The sequence below is a fragment of the Ammospiza nelsoni genome, chromosome 10 (genome assembly GCF_027579445.1).
Source record: "Ammospiza nelsoni isolate bAmmNel1 chromosome 10, bAmmNel1.pri, whole genome shotgun sequence".
Lineage (NCBI taxonomy): Eukaryota > Metazoa > Chordata > Aves > Passeriformes > Passerellidae > Ammospiza > Ammospiza nelsoni.
Window position 1 is genome coordinate 19,060,622 of NC_080642.1, and position 17,970 is coordinate 19,078,591.

Genomic DNA, 17,970 nt, shown 5'->3' on the forward strand with positions numbered 1-17,970 from the left:
TAAACATGGCTAAATCCAGACATTAGAATCCCTTCCAGGATTCAAAGGCTCAGAACTGGGTTCAAATGAAACAAGGTGCCACCCACACAGAAATGCTGGGATGGAGCTTTAGAGAGTGGCAAGGACTGCAAACACACATGGCATGACACTGTGTGTGCCAGCTGAATTCTGTGACCAAACCTGTCTCAAGCACACCCTGGCCATTAATCTCAGCAAATGGTTATCCACAGAGGCCAGACAGAGGAATAAGGTTTTAGAGGTGTTCAGAGCCAAAGCTTCAGCATAATTATATCCACACTGGCATAGTGACTCTGCCAGCAGGAACAGCTGCTATCCCTGCAGCTCTGCCCCCTTCTTCAACCACAGACCCTACTAAAGACAGACACAGTCTCTCATGGCTCGTACAGACCTTCTGACCAAGGGAAAGGACCCTGCATCACCTTCCAAACTGCCCTGAAGTGCCATCCAATCCCAGGGCTACAGCAACACACAGCCAGAGCTCTGATCCCTCTCCTTGGGGCACCCTCATCCTGGCAGGGTGCTCCTTCTGTACAAAAGGTTTTCCCACAGAAACCAAACACTGTCTAAATCTGCCATAAAAGATCAAGAAGTGGGGGCAGAATGGTAGAGAGCAGTTTTTTTCCATCCCCACAGGGCTGTTGTTCTTGACTTAAAAGATCAACACTGGGAACTGCTCACAACTGGGCAATCTGAAGGAAGACCTGATCACCCCAATGGCAGGCTTGGCTGGCACTGTTTTGCATGCATAAAACTAGATTTTGCATAGGAAACATGGTTAATTAGTAAGGAATTAAAGCTGTGACTCCAATTTGACATAACGTGTTACACAGACATTCTGCCTCTGACTAACAGGCAGGGTACTCAAATTTATTTTGGGATTGCAATGATTGCTGGTAAAAAGCAACACATACAAAGTTTCAATACATGTTTGAACAAGCTTATTTACTTGCCATTCGTCTTTGCTCAGTTTCTTATTCTCTGTGAACTTTTTTGTTTGAAAGGCATATGTAGAAAATCCAAGAAATTAAACAGGCAAGATGTGAGCAAAAACCACAGCAGAACACAGGAAAATGTCTTCAGTGAGTTCTAGCACCAACAAGATTTTTTTTTAACTTTTCCTAAAGAATAAAATCTCAGGCCAGAAATTGGGACAGTGCTTTCAATAGTGAACTGCATTTGAAGGCATCCCTGCCCTCAGGCCTGCCATTAAAAATACCTTTCATTTTTAGCTACACCTGAATGTCTTTAGAGGCTCAGCAAGGCACATTTTCACAACAGACATGGGTGATGTTTTTGAGAGCTCTGCCTGTAAACCTCCTTTTCTGTCTTTCACATAACTGCTTCTGCATTTAACAAGATTTATTATTCTTATACACTGGAAAATATGTTCAGCATGAAGGCAATGCTTGGGCAAACACTGGATTATATTTTTGTGAGGCCAGAGATGTTGAAACAAATCATTGGTTAAAACGTCTCATGATCCTACCCAGTATAGGCCAAATCCTGCTCTTCTAGAGCAGCACAGACTCTGCACATTCAGAAAGACTTCTCATTTACACCAATTAATGCAAATAGTGTCTGGTACTCCCAGACTCTTCTGCTTCTTGGTGCCAAGTGTGAAGGTTGGGAATCAGGGAAAACCATCAAGAAAAAACAGCTCTAATCTGTTGTATGAAAGGATCCTGAAGTCACAGTACTGCACTGGAACTGACCTGGAATAGTTCAATCAGACTTCCATGCTTCTCTGTTCATCTTCCAAGCAGTACCTTCTTCTCTGAAATCCTCATTTTTGTGATTATGCATTGTCCAGCACCCCCCAGCAGCCCAGAGGGCACTGTTAGCAGCTCTGGTGGCAGGGTGGCAGCACACTCAGCCACTGGCAGCTGATGACCAGCCCATGGCAGTGTTTCCCACACTTCACTCTCTGGATTACCCTGCCTGGGCTGCCTTCTGCCCACCTGCAGCCCCCACAGATGGGCTTGAGCTCATGAAGAACAAGGCTTGGGGTGGCTTGCTTTGCCCTAAGCTACTCCAAAGGGCACCTGGGAAAAGGCATCAGCCCCATCAGAGCACACACAGAGACCTTAAAACACAACAAGGGAAAACAGAGTCAGGGTTTGCCATGAGCATCCATGTAGGAGAAAAGCTTTGCTGTCAGTGCTCTCTCATCTCTGGAATCACTGCAGCCTACTCCACTCCTCCTCTTTCCAAGCTCCTCCTTCACTTTCCTTTGCTACTTCCCCACCTTCCTGCTTCCCCTGATCTCCCCTGGCTGTGCCTGAAGGCCCATGTCCTGTTACTGCACAGCATCCCTGCCACCCTCAGTGCCCAAACAGTGTCTTCTCAGCCTTGTTCTGCCCCTCAGGCTCCTGCTCTCCCAGGGTGCCTGCAGGAAGACAGACAGCAGGAACAGCGCTTTTAAGGCCTAACAGAGTCTTGATAGAAGTGGTAGAAAAGGCTGAATTATCACTTTTTGCTGCCAAGGATAGTTCAGTCTCTAAAACCGTCCTGGTCTCTGTAGTAAGCAGAAGGAGCATTTTGCAACAGGCCTCCTTCCTCTAACTCACTGCACAGCCCAAAGCCCGTGTTCCAGCTCAAATTCCCCAGCATGGTCAGCCCTAGCTCTCATGCAGCCTGGCTGGATGAACACATGAGCCGAGAGGCCCTGCTGTCACACACCCCTTCTACTCTGGTAACTTGGCCCACTGCACCCAGCCACCTTTTTGATGAAGCCCCCCTTCCCCACCCTCAAGGGTAAGTGGAATTTGTGGCCATGTCAAGAAGCAGGGCTTTGCATGCATCTGAATCCAGATGCTCATTCCCAGAGAGAAGCAGCCTCCATTCCAGCAGTGCCAGCTCCTCTGACAACTCACCTTCTCCAAATCCAGTCAGGAGGAAAAGGACACACTCCCCATGGCACACAGTAAAATAAAGGACAGCATTTCATATTTTAAGACAGAATTCAGCAAAGAACTGAACAGGTGGCCCGAGCAGCTGCACAGAGATAGGTGAAAGTTGAAATATGAAAATGGGGAACTGGCAGGGTCAGGAGCTCCAACCAGCCATGGCCCAGCACAGAGGGAAGGATGGGCAGCCTCAAACCTGCTCAGCACACATTCATGGTGGGGGTGCTTGAGGGTCCTTCCCCACACCACAAAAGGCAGTGGCACCACCTTGCTACACATCAGCTCAGCTATCATGAAAGTCTGAAAGGAAAATAATTTGATTATTCTCATTCATTTACTTTTGTATTATAATTGTTATTATTTGCAAGGACCTCAACAGAGGAAGTGTACGGGAAGGGCTGCACCCCTTCAACACACAGCTGTGCCCAGCTGCCCTCTCTGCCTTTTGCCTGCACTATGAAACAAGCTCCTCCCTGTTCAAACACCCCCCAAACATCCCCACTCCCCACAAGAGAGCAGGGCACCCTGCTTTGTACTGCCTCCCTCTGCACAGAGGCACAGCAAACACTACATTGTTTGAAATGGGACAGAAAACAGTAAAAGCAAGATTTTGCTGCATTGGCTTCTCCCCTTGGGGAGGGGTTGAGAACAAAGCCTATATGACAAACAACAGTTGGCTCTGATGTTGTTTGGCACACAAGTGCAAGGTACTCAGACACTGCCTGTGCTTGCCTGAGCCCCTCCAAATCCAACAGCCCATTATTTTGCTCCAAATCACAGAGCAAGAGGACCATGACTGAGGCTGTGGTGTAACTCCAGCCAGTGCTGCCTGGGACTGCAGGGATGATGCCTGAGCAGCATCAGTTGAACCAGTTGAAAGTCTGGCTCAGTAATGTTGCTGTGAGTGCACAGGTTGCTGGATGACCCTCCTGAGGGCTGGTCTCTGCCAGCAAGCGAGGAAAGCAGCCCAAATCTGGGACATCTGCTAGGACATCTGCTTTCTTCCCACTTGAACTTGTGGCAAAGGTTTATAGGTAGGGAAGAAAAAGTGGTGGTGGATAATGAAGAAGAGGTATTGAATCAGATTGTAGATGGTTGTGGAGCACATTACCAAAAACTGGATTGATGGTAAACTATTAATAAACATCCTCCAAACAACTGCACTGGATGACAGGAGCGAGGCAAAATGCAGCCTAAACTTTACACAAGCTTGTTCTGGATTTTGAGACAGGAAGCAGAGGCAGAACAGGGCACTGTGAACAAACCAAAGCAGGATGGGGCAGCACAGAGCAAGCTGGAGCCACCCCAGCAGAGCCAACAATGAAATCCACTTCCCGCCCCCCTGCCTGCATTTATTAAGTAACTGTTTCCTCAGGGTTATCACAGGATAGATCTTGTTTTAATTGCACAGTGAATTGTTTCAAGTCATTATAAACGGAGATGGCAAGTGTCATCTCCATGGCAACACACCACATCCCCAGAAACGTGCTCACAGGGCTCATGGGACACCAGAGAGGTGTGGAAGGCAGGCTCTCCTTCCGTGGGGATTCTTCCATCATCCCCGCTGATACCTCAGCTTTGTGCTGATGGCAGCCACAACATATGGAAAGAAAACACCTAGTGAATGTGTGCAATTTAGGGAACAGCCCACAAAACAGCAGAGCTGTACACAGGAATCTGGAGAACAGTGAATCAGAGACTGAGCAGCAATTTTATAGTGGGAAGCTACATCCAAAGCAGAAGTCTCTCCAAGATCTATTAATGAGAGTGTCGTACAACATGCAAGAAGAAATTCTTCTGCTGTACTTAGTACCGTAAAGCTTTAGCTGGATTGCTGTGGCCAGCTTGGGGCACCAATTCATATGGAACTTACGAGTACCATAGAAAGTTCCAAGGAAAATTTGCAAGAAAGACTGAAGAGTTGGAAAATGGGTTTCACACAGAAAGCTCAGAAGACAGGGACTTGTATGGCCTGGCAAAGGGACAGCCTAGAGATGTCACAGCAGCAGTCTTACAAGCTTTAAGTTCTCTTCTAAAGAAGATGGCAACCAGAGGTGCTGCAAGGCCCCAAGGGACAGAAGTGCCATGCACCCAGGCACTCCTCACAGCCAGCTGGCAAGTGTCTGATCCTGCCTCAGCCCAAAACCAGGGCAACCCTGGGCTCAGACACCTGCAAGGCCTCCTGCCTCTCCAAACTCTGTGACTACAGGAAGCCCTCTACAAATCTCCCAGCTTCCTTTATCCAGATCCAGAACCCTTGAAGAGCATGGGTAAGGCTGAACATGACCATGCTTCTCACCACCATCCCTGCCATTTTCCCTGCATCCCAAACCACAACTTTCAGACCTTCCACTTCTGATTCCAGCCCTTTCAGCTGTGAACCTCCTTTCCCATGGGATGTCTTGGTGTCTCCTGTTCCCCAGAAGCTGCCCCTGATTCTGCATGTCTTTCCACTTTTCAATTTCCTTCAGTCCTCTGTATGCTCACAGTACAATGGCTGAGCACAACTAGCTACAATTTGCTCTTGTTTTCATGCTGAACTGGCTTCTAGGCTGTTCATTTCATAAGGACAGGTACAACTAATGACTTTAATCACTAGCCTTTGGTTAAATCTTGTGACCCCCTTTCCAAATTCAACCATCTGAACTTTTCAAAAGGTTTTTGTATGGCTGTTGACCAGATAATCTGGTATTCCTTTATAGCTGGTGTATTCAACTAATGCCATCTGGCCAGAACTCCTTGCCAAAGACACTCCAAACACAGGTTTAGTGAAGAGCAGCTGTGAACATGACTTGAAGAGAAGTTGCAAGTGGATTATAAATACATGAAGTAAAAAGATGTAAAGCCTATGCTAAACTAGGAGAGGAACTGGTTAACTTGGGGTTCATTACAACAATTGTATAAATAGATGGCACAGGAAGTCTGGGGCCCTCAGAAGGAAGAGGAAGTGTTTTCCTTTCCTGCACCAAGGCACAAGAAGGAACTAGGAAACTGATCATCTGGTTATATTGCTTGAGGCCAAATTTTTCTAACTAGAGTACCTTAAATCAGGTATTTAAACACATATATTGGCATTTCAGTAACAGACAATAAGTTTTCAAAGTTACAAAATTCTTGCAAATACCCACCAGCTTAAATGGAAGCAGTAAATCAGGTCAATTCTACTGTGGTAAGAAAGGCTGGCAGGAACTCTTCTTTTCTTTTAGATTTGAAAAAAAATATTATGTTTTGAGGTTCGAAAAAATGTTGTCTTCAAAACTGTCTGTTAGCTAGGAAGTCTGGGTGGCATTTTTAAGTTGATATTTGGCTCTCATGTAGACAATCTTTTTGCATTTCACTAGAGAAGTGAACCTAAGAGCTAAGGAATTAATGGTAAATTGTTTTTAAACTGTTTTTTAGCAAGCTGGGCGGTGTTTCACTTTCATTTTGTTAGCAAACCAGCCTTATTTTTAAATCAAATCTTGTGCTAAGAAGATTCAGGAGCATTTCACAAAAATGGGATTGTAGACAGGAATCACAGCTGGGAGAAACAGCTACTTTCCAAAATATAAGCCACCCAGAAATATACTCTAATTTGAATACAACACCTGGGGCTTGGAAGAAATGGAGCTACCTAGGAGCACAGAGGGAGAGAAGCAAGTGTGTGCCTGAGAAAAAGAGGGCTCCTGTGACCTGGAGGGTGGATAAAGAAATGAACTTTTATAAGAGGTGAAAACTTGTGGGTTGGCAAGGGAGTTCTGCTGCTGGATAAAGCTCAGCAAGAGGGCCTCTGCCAGGGAACCAAGCATGAGAGAAGAGGTAAGCAGAGGAATCTAGGGAACATGGGCAGAGGATGCTGGTGGGTGGGCAGAGCAGCACTTCCACCCTTGGAAAAAGATCATACAAATTTAGTGGAGAATAGCACAGTGTAAGTGCAGTTATAAGTCATACACCTTGAATAAGGTTGGAGGGAATGGAAGGCAAACAGTTGTTGTCTCCTCCAAGGTGAGAGATGATGGAGGCTTTTTGTCTCATTCCACATTTGGTTTGGTCCTGATATTCAAGTTTGTTAATACATGTCACTTCTGTCACAGTGATCTTTTAAGACTTTGGGTGAAATGGAATTCATAGAGTTCTGGGAAAGAGGGATTCAGAATTTCTGAAAGAGATAATTCATGGAAGGAAACAAGGAATTACAATTTAACAACAACTAAGTATATATTATTTCTAGTTTGTGATCCTGGCTGAAAATCAGACATAAAAAAAATCTGAGTTAAAAAAGGAAAAAAAATAAATTACTGTATTTTCCATCCTATAAAATTAATAAAAATCCTATACAAAATTCTCTGTTCCTCCAGTGCAACTGAAGGATGCCAGTACATACTGCCACAAGCTCCATTTCTTTAAGCATGATACTGACTTAAAATACTCTATGTATTAATTACTCACACTGCATCACAATTCCGTTCTTATAAAAAATTAGAAAAAAAGGGAATGCTGAAGGTTTCCAATTTTGGGAAAGGCCATCTCACTTTTTTCCTATGCGCAGTGTCATGGAAAGGACTTGAGAAGCACAATGCATTCTTTGTTTCAAATGCTTAACATGCTCTCTGTGTGTGGAATGTGAGCCCAGTTGCAGTTAATCCTAAAAAAGATCCTGACTCTCATATCTGCCACTGTTGCTCTCTTCTGGCTGTGCAAGAATTCTCCTCTCTGTGATCCCATCCAGGCTTCATTCTGGCAGCCTGAAGACAAATCATGTTCACAGGTAGGCAGAGCTCCCAAGGCAGAATTGGGACATTTGTAAATTAGGAGAGTCTGATGGAGGAAAGGAATATTGAAAGGAGTTCTCAGTAGAGTATAATTGGCTGCCAGATTTTTATCTCAAGTTCCTTGCTAAAATTCTACATCCTAAAGAAAAACATATTAGAGGTTTAGAATCTGGAAGGTAAAGGATTTCTGGAAGTCTTTTGAACTGGAATTCTCCACTCATGATAAAGACATAAATCATAAAACCAATGTACTCAGATCCTACTTAAAGACCCCCTTCCACTCTGCTGCACCACTCCATGGTTCATATAAAAATAAGCTAATTGCCAAATAGCCAACTAATATAGTTAGATAGAAGCCAGGAAGAACACCAAACAATTCTAGAAAGCACCAAGACCATGTACTTGAGATAGTTCTTCACATTCTTCGCACTAAATAAACCATTCAAACTCTGGTCTTCAAAAAGATTTTGCCAATACAGTATGCAATGATTCAGCTTGTAGCACCAAGAGAACCCTGCTGAGCAAACAACCCTTTCAGCATTTCTCTGTGTTATAATAAATAAGATTTACATCAACAAAAAGCAAACAACAGTGCAGTTCCATGATGGAACTTGAAGGACTGGTATTAAAATTAGCTACAGGGTGCAAGTCAGATGAGTTGATGATGAATGAGCAAGGACTGCAGATCCATGAGGATCTGATACATTTTTTTTAGCACTTCTGTAGTGTGTAGGTGGAATTTAAGTAAAAGTTTTGGAGTATGCTACTTCTAAGAACTTTTATGATTTTATCACAAGCCTTGTGCTTTTTGGTTTTCCACCAAAGAGCTTCAACACTTGAAGTCAAATGAAAATTTCCATTTTAATTTCTTCAAAAAGTATCTAGCTTTAGTGCTTACCAAGATAAGCTTGAAAACTTGGGTTCCCAAGAGCTATCAAGGCACCCAAGGCAACAAATGTAGCACAGTCATTGTTTCTGAAGGCACTTAGTGGAGGTCATCGTTGTGATTCTGTCAGTGCTCTCAGCTGACATTACCTGGACTGGAGAACTATTGCAGGTTACTTGTTTCTCGTGGAAGTTCCCAAGCTCCCTTCAGCTTTTCCCTTTGTAGAAGGCAATAAATGTGTACCCAGGCAACTGTGTGTGGTGTTCAGAGTCCTAGGAGAAAGAACTTTTCCCTCAAACAGGTGAAGACGTGCTCACAATGGCTGTGCATGCACAGCTGAGCAGGACCCCTCAGCCCACAGCAGTCTTATACTGAGCTCCTGGGAATCTTCTCCAACCTGTGCAGCAGACAGTGGAGGATCCATAATCAGCTCTCTGCTTTCCCTGTTGTCCTCTTGGCTGAATGAATCCCAGTTTCAAGTGTCACCAAGCACTAAATATGCATACATTACATAAACTATCCAGTGGGAAAGGAAAAATGTAAGATTAAAAAGGTAATACTTATTGAAGATAAACTGCTGAAGCGAAGCAATGCAGGCAGAAGGTACATGGGAAGCAGCTGCATGCAACACATTGTACCGCATAATTTTATGGGGTTGCGTAATTCAAACCCCTAAGCAATGCACAGTAAGGGTAGAAGCATTAGTTACAATTTCCTGTCTTTAGCCTGCAGAATTTCTCAGGCTTTAGCTACAGCAACTGATTACCATGTTTGAGACACTAAGGATGACCACTTGTCCTTTCTTTCAAGGGGCTGTCCCTTATTTCATTCAGTTACTGCAAACTCTTAATCAATTAAAAGCCTTGAGCCACAGCTGCTGACTGAACAGATACAGAACCCAGCCTGAAGGAGCACCATCATTTAGCAAAGCTAACCACAAAACTAGAACCAGAAAGAAAACACCCTTCAAACCCTTTCCTTTTATGTTCTCCCCTAAATTGCACTTCTGGAATAAAAATAGTGGATGTTGCACATTTGCTGTTACACTTTGGCCCCTGAAATTGGACTCAGGATTTCTTGGTTTGCACGCACATATACAATGACTACCCAGGGCCTCTGTGAGCAACCAGTGCCTGCCTGTGGCTCCTGCTGTGTCTGATCATGACAAACACTTGGTACTAAAGCTGTTAAACAGCACAGGTCACTACAGCCCCATCAAGTTTTGGAGAAAAAGGCTTCATGCAGAGTTGCTTGGAAATTTTAACTCAGACTTATCAGTCTGCTAACAGAGAGCAACCCCAGCCCACAGGGAGCTTCACCATCTTTTGTCCATGGGGTTTGGTAAACCCAGCTGTGCTCTATGTTGACTTTTAAAATACTGCAGAGGGACAACTTCAGAACCCTGGGATGGAACAGACCTCAACCAGTTTAGACTTGCAGAGGAGAACCAAGACTGAAAACTCTGACAGAAGTACAAACTGAAGATATAAGAAGTCAGACAGCTGGGCAAAGGTCTGGGAACAACCAAAAGCTGCATTGTGACTTCATTCTTTCAGAGGGACTGAAACAACTGAGTCTGAGCTATCTTTGCTAAAGTCTGTTTCATTTCCCTAAACTATTTTGTCATTTGAAATCAAGTCTTGCATGTATTTATGCAGCAATCTGAAAACTCAAGAATGCTAAATTTAATTTAAAAGCTGTAACAGCTTCAATCACCAAAAGGTAAATTTGAAGAGTATTGGTGAATCAGACCCTGTTTACCTAAAACAAGTGCAACCAGGACAATACTTTCAGCTGATATTCAAAGGTGATTGTATCTTTATATTTGATATTTATGCCAGCAGTATGCTGCAGACCGTGTAGGTTGTACTGCTCCCATTCCCCACGGGTGCAGTGCAGACTGACTGGATGAGATCTAACTGGAGCCTGTGTGGCCTTTGTGATGTGCTGGATGAGTTCCATGTCTGCATGGAGAGGGATGCAGCCTGCAATGATCCATCCCATCAGCAAATCAAGGTAGATCTCTAAAGAAGAAAGGGCATCTCCTTGTCAGTATGGAGTGTGGAAACAAATTTTAGCGACAGCGATACTTGTAATAAGAATCATTGTAAACAAATCTAATATCAGTGTTTTCCAAGACTCATTCCTATTTTAAATGATCAGGACAAAACGCCTCATACAGCACCAACAATATAATAATAACAATAATAACAATAATAACAATAACAATAATAATAATAATAATAATAATAATAATAATAATAATAATAATAATAATAATAATAATAATAATAATAATAATAATAATAATAATTTCTCTTTCTTTGAGAAAAAAAACTCAAGACCTGCCTGTAAATGATTACTTTCCTCTGTGGCTCATCATCCCTCAAAGCACAGAAGCAATAGAACACACCACTTCATTACCACACAGCTGAGAGGGAAATAATCTGTTGTCTTCCTGAATACCTGAAATTGAGTTATGAAGCTTCATCTGAAGTCGCTGGAAATATAAAATATTTCTAGATGCTTCCCAACTAGAGCAGCCTGTCCTTTGAGGACTGCACCTCATGGACAAGTGACCCACACCAGAAGAGTTTAGGAAAGAATGTTTGTCCGTGGGAGGGACTCACATTGCAACAGTTTTGGCAGGACTACTGCTCGTGAGATTGGAGCCACGCTGGAGAAGTTCATGGAGAATTGTCTCCCGTGGGAGGGACCCAAAGGCATAACAGAGAAAAAACTCCTCTCCCTGAGCAAACAGAAAAAGTTCTTGGGTAACAAACTGACCAAAACCCCCACACCCTGTCTCCCTGTGCTGTTGGTGGGAAAAGGGAGGGGCTGAGGGGGAGAAAAAAGTGGTTTTTTAACACTTTTAACACTAATAAAAGGCTTATTTTACTTCTCATTATCCTCCTCTGACTCTGTTAATAATAAATTTACCTTGCACCTTTAAATTTGAACCTGTTTTGCCTTTAGAGTGTTTTCTCCCAGTCTTTATCTCAACTCATGGGCCCTTTGTTAAGTTTTTTTTCCCTCTACTCTGCCCAACTATAGCAGGAGAGGGTGAGTGAACACCTTTCGTGGGTGCCTGGCATTTGGCCAGTGTCAAAAACCAAATTTATAAATGATTAGACAATCAAATGGATTGAACAATATGTGACTGTGATATGTGACAACATTAAAGCTAATATCAATCAAATTACTGCAAAATGAGTGTATTTTCTTGTTCATAATGTTGGTTGCATAAGTTTTCAGTTGTTTTTTCTCATCTGCCATAAGAGTTCCAAAATTTCAGGAAAATTTTCCTTTTGCTAGTCTGGGAGACATTGAGGTGGGTGTATCCCAAGGGCTCATCTCAGGGTTATACATGTTTATAACTCGATCATTTGCACACCCAAGCTCTTGTAACAGACTGGGGGGAAGATTTAGCAGGCAGGAAAGAGCTGCTGGGTGTGTGATTTTGGGTGGTCAAACACTTTTCAAAGGATAACAGGTGAAACAATTACTCTTCTAAAACAGTAATTGTTAAACTGCTTACTGTATAGCAGCCCTAATCCTTATCTCCTGAGCCTGGAAAGATTTTGCAGCTCCTGGAAGCTGCTTTGTACCTTCAGCAAGGATTGACTATTTGCAATTTTCATGTTTAAATGTGATGAAGGCTTTACAACATAACACAATTATTAGAGGGCAAACAGCAAAAGAAATTGATGACATTCATTTGCATTTCACTCATTAGAGGGAGATTTTGTCTGACAGCACATCCAGATAAAAGGAAAAGGGATTTCACTTCATGGTATGCATTAGCTTCCAAATACTTGGTTACATTTTCAGAATGTTGAAAAACAAAATAATATCACTTTAAGTTGATTTAAACCATATTCTCTGAATTTTTTTTTAATATTTCAGGAAACTGGAAACATTCTGGAAGGGTTCAAACTAGACAAAAGCTGGATATGGTTTGTTTGTATGAAGAATTCTGTATACTGAGAGATTCAGTAGCAGGAATGTGCATGTTTCAGGAAATACCTAGCTCTCTTATTAAATGCTGCTTCTTTCAGCTTTCCAAAACCTTTGTAGTGCATTACGTTCATTTCTACCTCAGATGCAAGAATAGAAAAAACATTTTCCTTGTATGAATAGATTTAGATAGTTTGCAGAAACATGAAATACATGGATTTTGCTAAGCCCTGATTGTAAAATATTTTCAGTCCTACATGTAAAGTGTTTTGCAAACTGATTAAAATCAACATTAGATTATGCTGGAAAAGATTCAAATTTTAACATCTACCCTTTTTTGCAACAAAATGAAACTTAGTATAATTAAATTATGGTTTTGGACATACTAGAAATGTGCTGCCCTAACCATGCTTCAGTACATTGCTTATGAGTATTGTCTGGTTGTTCACTTGTCCCTTCTTTTCTATCCAAAAGTGATCACTCTGATTAATCTCTCAGACCTGCAGTTCCAACAGTCCCAAGAGCACAGTGAGTTTTCCAAGGTAACAGATAACTCAGGTGAATTCTATTCCATTCTCATTATCTTTTCTTAAGACAGCCTCTGTGCAATCTGCAAGTGGCATTTTAGGCAGAGCTGTGCCTGCCCTGTCTTCACTGCAGCCCATGAGGTTGCACAGGTACAAACACCTCCCAGAATTGTGACAGACACTGTAAGTGGTGGATGGCTAAGCCTCACCTGAAGCATTTTACTTTGCTTTATCACCCATCTCCAGAGCAATTTCCCACTAGAAAGGTTTTGATCAGATACAGATAGATTATCAAAGTCCAGACCAAATCACAAAATCCTGTTACAGAAAATCTTTTGGTGGCCACATGAGCCAGAGCAGCACAGCTCACTGAGATTACAGTGCAGCAACAAAGAGAACAACAAAAACTTTGCATCTCTGTGCAAAGGGCAGACAATGAACTTGGTACTGCACATGGCACAGGCAGACAGTGTCTCTGACGTTGGTAACAGCAGCAGTGACACCAGGAATGCAAGAACTGAACTAAACTCACAACTCTTATCAGATGCTGCTAGCAGGACAGCAGCCAGCTCCAGAGCGGGTTTGCACACCGGATGGGGCCTCTGCCCCAGCCCCACCCTGCAGGACTCACAAAGAGAGGCAGAACTGATCCTGCTCAGGAGCAGGCACAGCCCTGCTGACAGTGATGGGACAGGCACCCCTCTCATCCTGCTTCTTGCCCATCCCAAGAGGGAGAATCTCATTTGTTCTGCTGTGGGATCTCAGCACCTCAGGACGGAGGTGCAGAGAGGCCGAGACCACCCTTGGGGGGCTCGGGAATCCTGGAATGTTGCCAGAAGTGTCTGGTGGCAGGATTTTGATCCTACACAGGAGATGAGACCTGTATGAGGACTGGGAGGAATTCACTGGGTGAATGGTGAAGGGATAAGTTAGTTAAAGTGTAAAACACAGGGTTTAGGATTTTAGTACAAGGGGGTCTAAAGAAGTAAGATGGAGGAATTGGGGTGTGTCCTGTCCTTCTTCTTCTTCTTCTTGGCCTCCATCTTCTGTGGTGGTGGTGGCACTTTGGGATTGGTTATTACTAAAAGTGCACCAGTTAATAAGGGTAGAAGGTATTGGGGAGAAATGATAAATATTGTACACGTAACTTAGGGTATAAAGATAAGTGACCGCCCCGGGGGCTCGCAGTGTGCCCATGGCTGACTTGCTGTACAGACCTCTGTCGGGCTGAAAGAAAATCTTTTAGATAAACAATTAATAAACACCAAGACCGAGACAAGATCAGAAGTCTCTCCTCGTCCTTTGAAGCGCCGGGCTCTTCAAGGCCATCCCTGGGCCTTTCCAGGCCACCTAAACAGCTCACAGAAAACCTTACATTCTGCCATATTTAGTCAACCCATATACATTGTTCAAATCAAGACAATTCCCAAAATATGTGTTTCTAGAAGTGCACTGGGGAGGGAGGGTCTCAGCAGAAAGCCCTATACAGTGTTTAGGGCTTCCCCAAGCACCTGGGAGTCGAAGAGCACACTGGTGATCTGCTCTGTCACCATGAGTCACAGCTGCTGGCCTGCTTTCTAACTGCTCACATAGCACTATTTGTTTCCTGTTACACAAAGCCCCGTGTCAGACTAGAAGAAAATTACCAGAAAAAGAAAAAAAATAGCCATATGATCACTCACCGTAAAACAGTGCTGCCAGGGTATCTGTAATTTTCACTGAAGTTAGGAAACCACAAGTAAAAAGGGTAAGGCTCTCCCATTACAACAGGTAACAAGTATAAGTGTAAGTAATCTTTTTAAATAATGCATTTCAGCACAAATGCAAGAAGCACTCATGCACACAGGAATAATGATCTGGTGCTATGACTGCAAAATGAATATTTCCCATGTTTCCCCATGAAGCCGGAAGATGCATACACACTGCTACCTTCTGTCAAAGAGCTGGGCAGTTAGGACAGCCCAGAGAGAGGAAGAGGAAAGAAAAACAGGCTGTAACTTTAAAAATATTAAAGCAATGAAAAGGTATTAAAAAATGAAGGGCCTTGGAGCATGTGCTATGCAAGGCATAGTCTTTGTTCAACACCCTTTCCTCCTATTAATGTAAAAAAAGATGATGCATCAGGTTAGGATTTTTCCTTTTTTTTCCCTCTTTCATGGAATTTTCTCCCATTTGTTGCCTAAGAGATAATAAAGATGATACTTAAGAGAGACAAAGACGTAACCATGGAGGAAGGGGAAGGGTGCAGTTCGCTGCAGTATGTCAGCTCAGGGGCTTTCTCTTTGGAAGCGCAGAAATGCCACCAGATTTTGGCTGGGGGATGAGGGGCTGATCTCAGCATCTCGCTCGCTGTTGAGATTGGAGGGGAGATGCTGCTGCTGCTGCAGGGAGAATTCACTGCCACCACAGAGTTCTGTCCTTCACTGGCTCTCCTTGCTGTGGGTGAGCCTCTGCTCGTCAGAGTGGCCATGGGACCGGGACCTTTGGGTTTTTGTTACATTTTAGCCCAAACCCCAGCACCCACTGGGACCCCCCACTCCTTCTGCCACCACTTGGGGCTTAGTGCTACACTTCAGTTCATTGCTTTCAAATGAAGGCAGATGTCAAGTTCAAAATTGCTTATCTGGACTTTTTCAAAAGGGTGATCCAATTTTTCCGTCTGAAACAACACTTTTCTTCAACATCCTGGCAACCATGATCATGATATGGCAGGCAAGAGAAATTCCTTACCATGCTAACTGTTGCAGATGTAGAATCCTAATGGCAGATCACAATCCATGCCATAAAATGCTGGAAAGACATATGTCAATATTTTTTTCTTCAGCCTGAATGCAAAAGTGCAGCTTTGCGTGCAAAAATGTGTACTTCTCTTTCTTCCACCTCTCCTTTAATAGTTAATTTAACCATGCAAAAAAAAAAAATTACACTATCATTTCATAAGGGTGGGATCAGGCTTCAGAAAAAATGAAATGTACTCTCCAAGACTTAACAAAAAAAGTTATGCAACTTGCAGCTTTAAGGGTGAAAAAACTCCACAGAGTGGCAGAGGGAGAGCTGTCATATCACATGAGCTGTGTATGTAGCTGTGATATGACAGATCTTCTAAACCTGCTGTCATCAAGAAAAATTCCTGACACACAAAAGTCCAGATCTGGGCAGGAAGACAGCCCTTTTTTTAGGAAGAAGCACTGTGCAGGTTGAAAAAAAAAAGTCACATTGATAATCAGGGCTCATATTTGTAATCAATACAGGCCTTTCTCAAGATTGAGTATTGAATCTTTCCTATATAATTTTTATAAACCGAGAAATGAGAAGCATCTACTGATTGTTGAATTAACATCTGATCTAGTTCCACAGGATTAGTAGACCCTTCCCTTTATTAATGGGATTTTTTAAAATGTCCACATTCCATCCTAGTCAACAGCTTTTACATCCTTGCAAAGAAGTAATATTTTCAAAAATCTGATCTTTTAAGACACATGAAGAAGTTTTTGTTTTATCCAAAAATCAATAGATGAGCGACCAACAAAAAGCCTGGCCCAGCTGGAACACTGTACCAAGAACAGCAGCCAAGAACACAGGACTGTTTTTCCTCTGAGCTTTAATTATAACTCTCACTGCATCTTTCTCTCACTGGAAGAAGCCAGCCCCTTTCATTTGCCTCTACCTCAGAACCAGAATAAGGCAGCACAAAGCAGGAGGTGTCATGTCTTCAAAACATGAGTTAACAACACACTCTATTTAGCCTATCCCTGGTATTCAACCTACAGCTCCTGGCAACCCAGCTTACAAAGGTACACCACAGTCACTCTGCATTCCGTGATACAGGAACAAGAGAAATCCCTTGCAACCACAACATGGGACCGAAGAGAATCTTACAATTTCTTGTTCATAAACCTTGATCCAGCAGGAGAGCTGCCCATTGCTACAGCACAGAGAAAAAAAGATTTCTTATTGCTGCAGTGTTTTGAGCACTGTACATGTACAACTCTGCAGACAAGAGTTGTACATGAAAACAGGCCCTTTGTCACTGCAGAAACAATCATGGATCCAGTACAAACTGGGAAGCACAACTCACACCTTCCTGGGTTGTAATGCACAGAACTCTCGGCACAGACCTTCACTGGCAGGTGCTGTGAGCAGCCTGTGCCCTAGCGCTCTCCAGAGAGTAGCTGCACACAGGTACATTGCTCTCTGCTCAGGTTTCAAACTCTCCTGTCACTCATGGCATCTGTGTCCTGCTAGAACAGGCTCCAGGCCAAGCTGCATGTCCAGCATTTCTCACAGGATCTGCCAGCAGGGCAGCTGAGGGACGAGGAGGGGACACGGCTTGCCCAGGGCACAGAGGGACAAAGTGTGGGGCTGTGTGGCTGCCTTTGCAGATACCTTCTGGCCTGCCTTTCTTCCTCTCCCACAGAGCAAAACCCAACATAGGATCATTTCTGTGCTTGTTTTCCAAAAGACAAAACAGCTGCCAATCTCATACCACAAAGTTATTCAGAATTAGGGTTCCACAAGTTCCCTTCATCTTACTGCTGCCAGTGCAAAGAGCAAGGACACCATTAGCAGTGCCAGGGTCCCGCGCCAGCCACGCCACAGAGCTGGTGTGGGACATAGATAGTTGTGCCCATTGCCTGGGCCTCAGGTGTCCCCCAACACTCCCCCTGCCTGTGGGGCTCCATCTGTGAACTCTGGCACAGAGAGACCCTGATCTCTGCAGCTCTCAGGGTACTGTCAAAGATGAACACCATATCACCTTCTGGGCTCTTACCACCACCACATCCCATCAGCACAATGCACCAAAACACACTCTTTAGGACAGAATGACTGGGATATATCAGAAGATGGGGGAATACCAAGTATCACTACAAAGAGCCTACAGCACAGTGTGTGGAGCCAGGTAGGAATGACAAGACACTGGT

General features: G+C 43.5%; 1 protein-coding gene across 1 annotated transcript in view; it reads right to left on the minus strand.

Moving 5' to 3' along the window:
- Window positions 1-17,970, minus strand: part of INPP5D (inositol polyphosphate-5-phosphatase D) — a 49,782-nt gene that overhangs the window by 25,367 nt on the left and 6,445 nt on the right. The window lies entirely within an intron of this gene.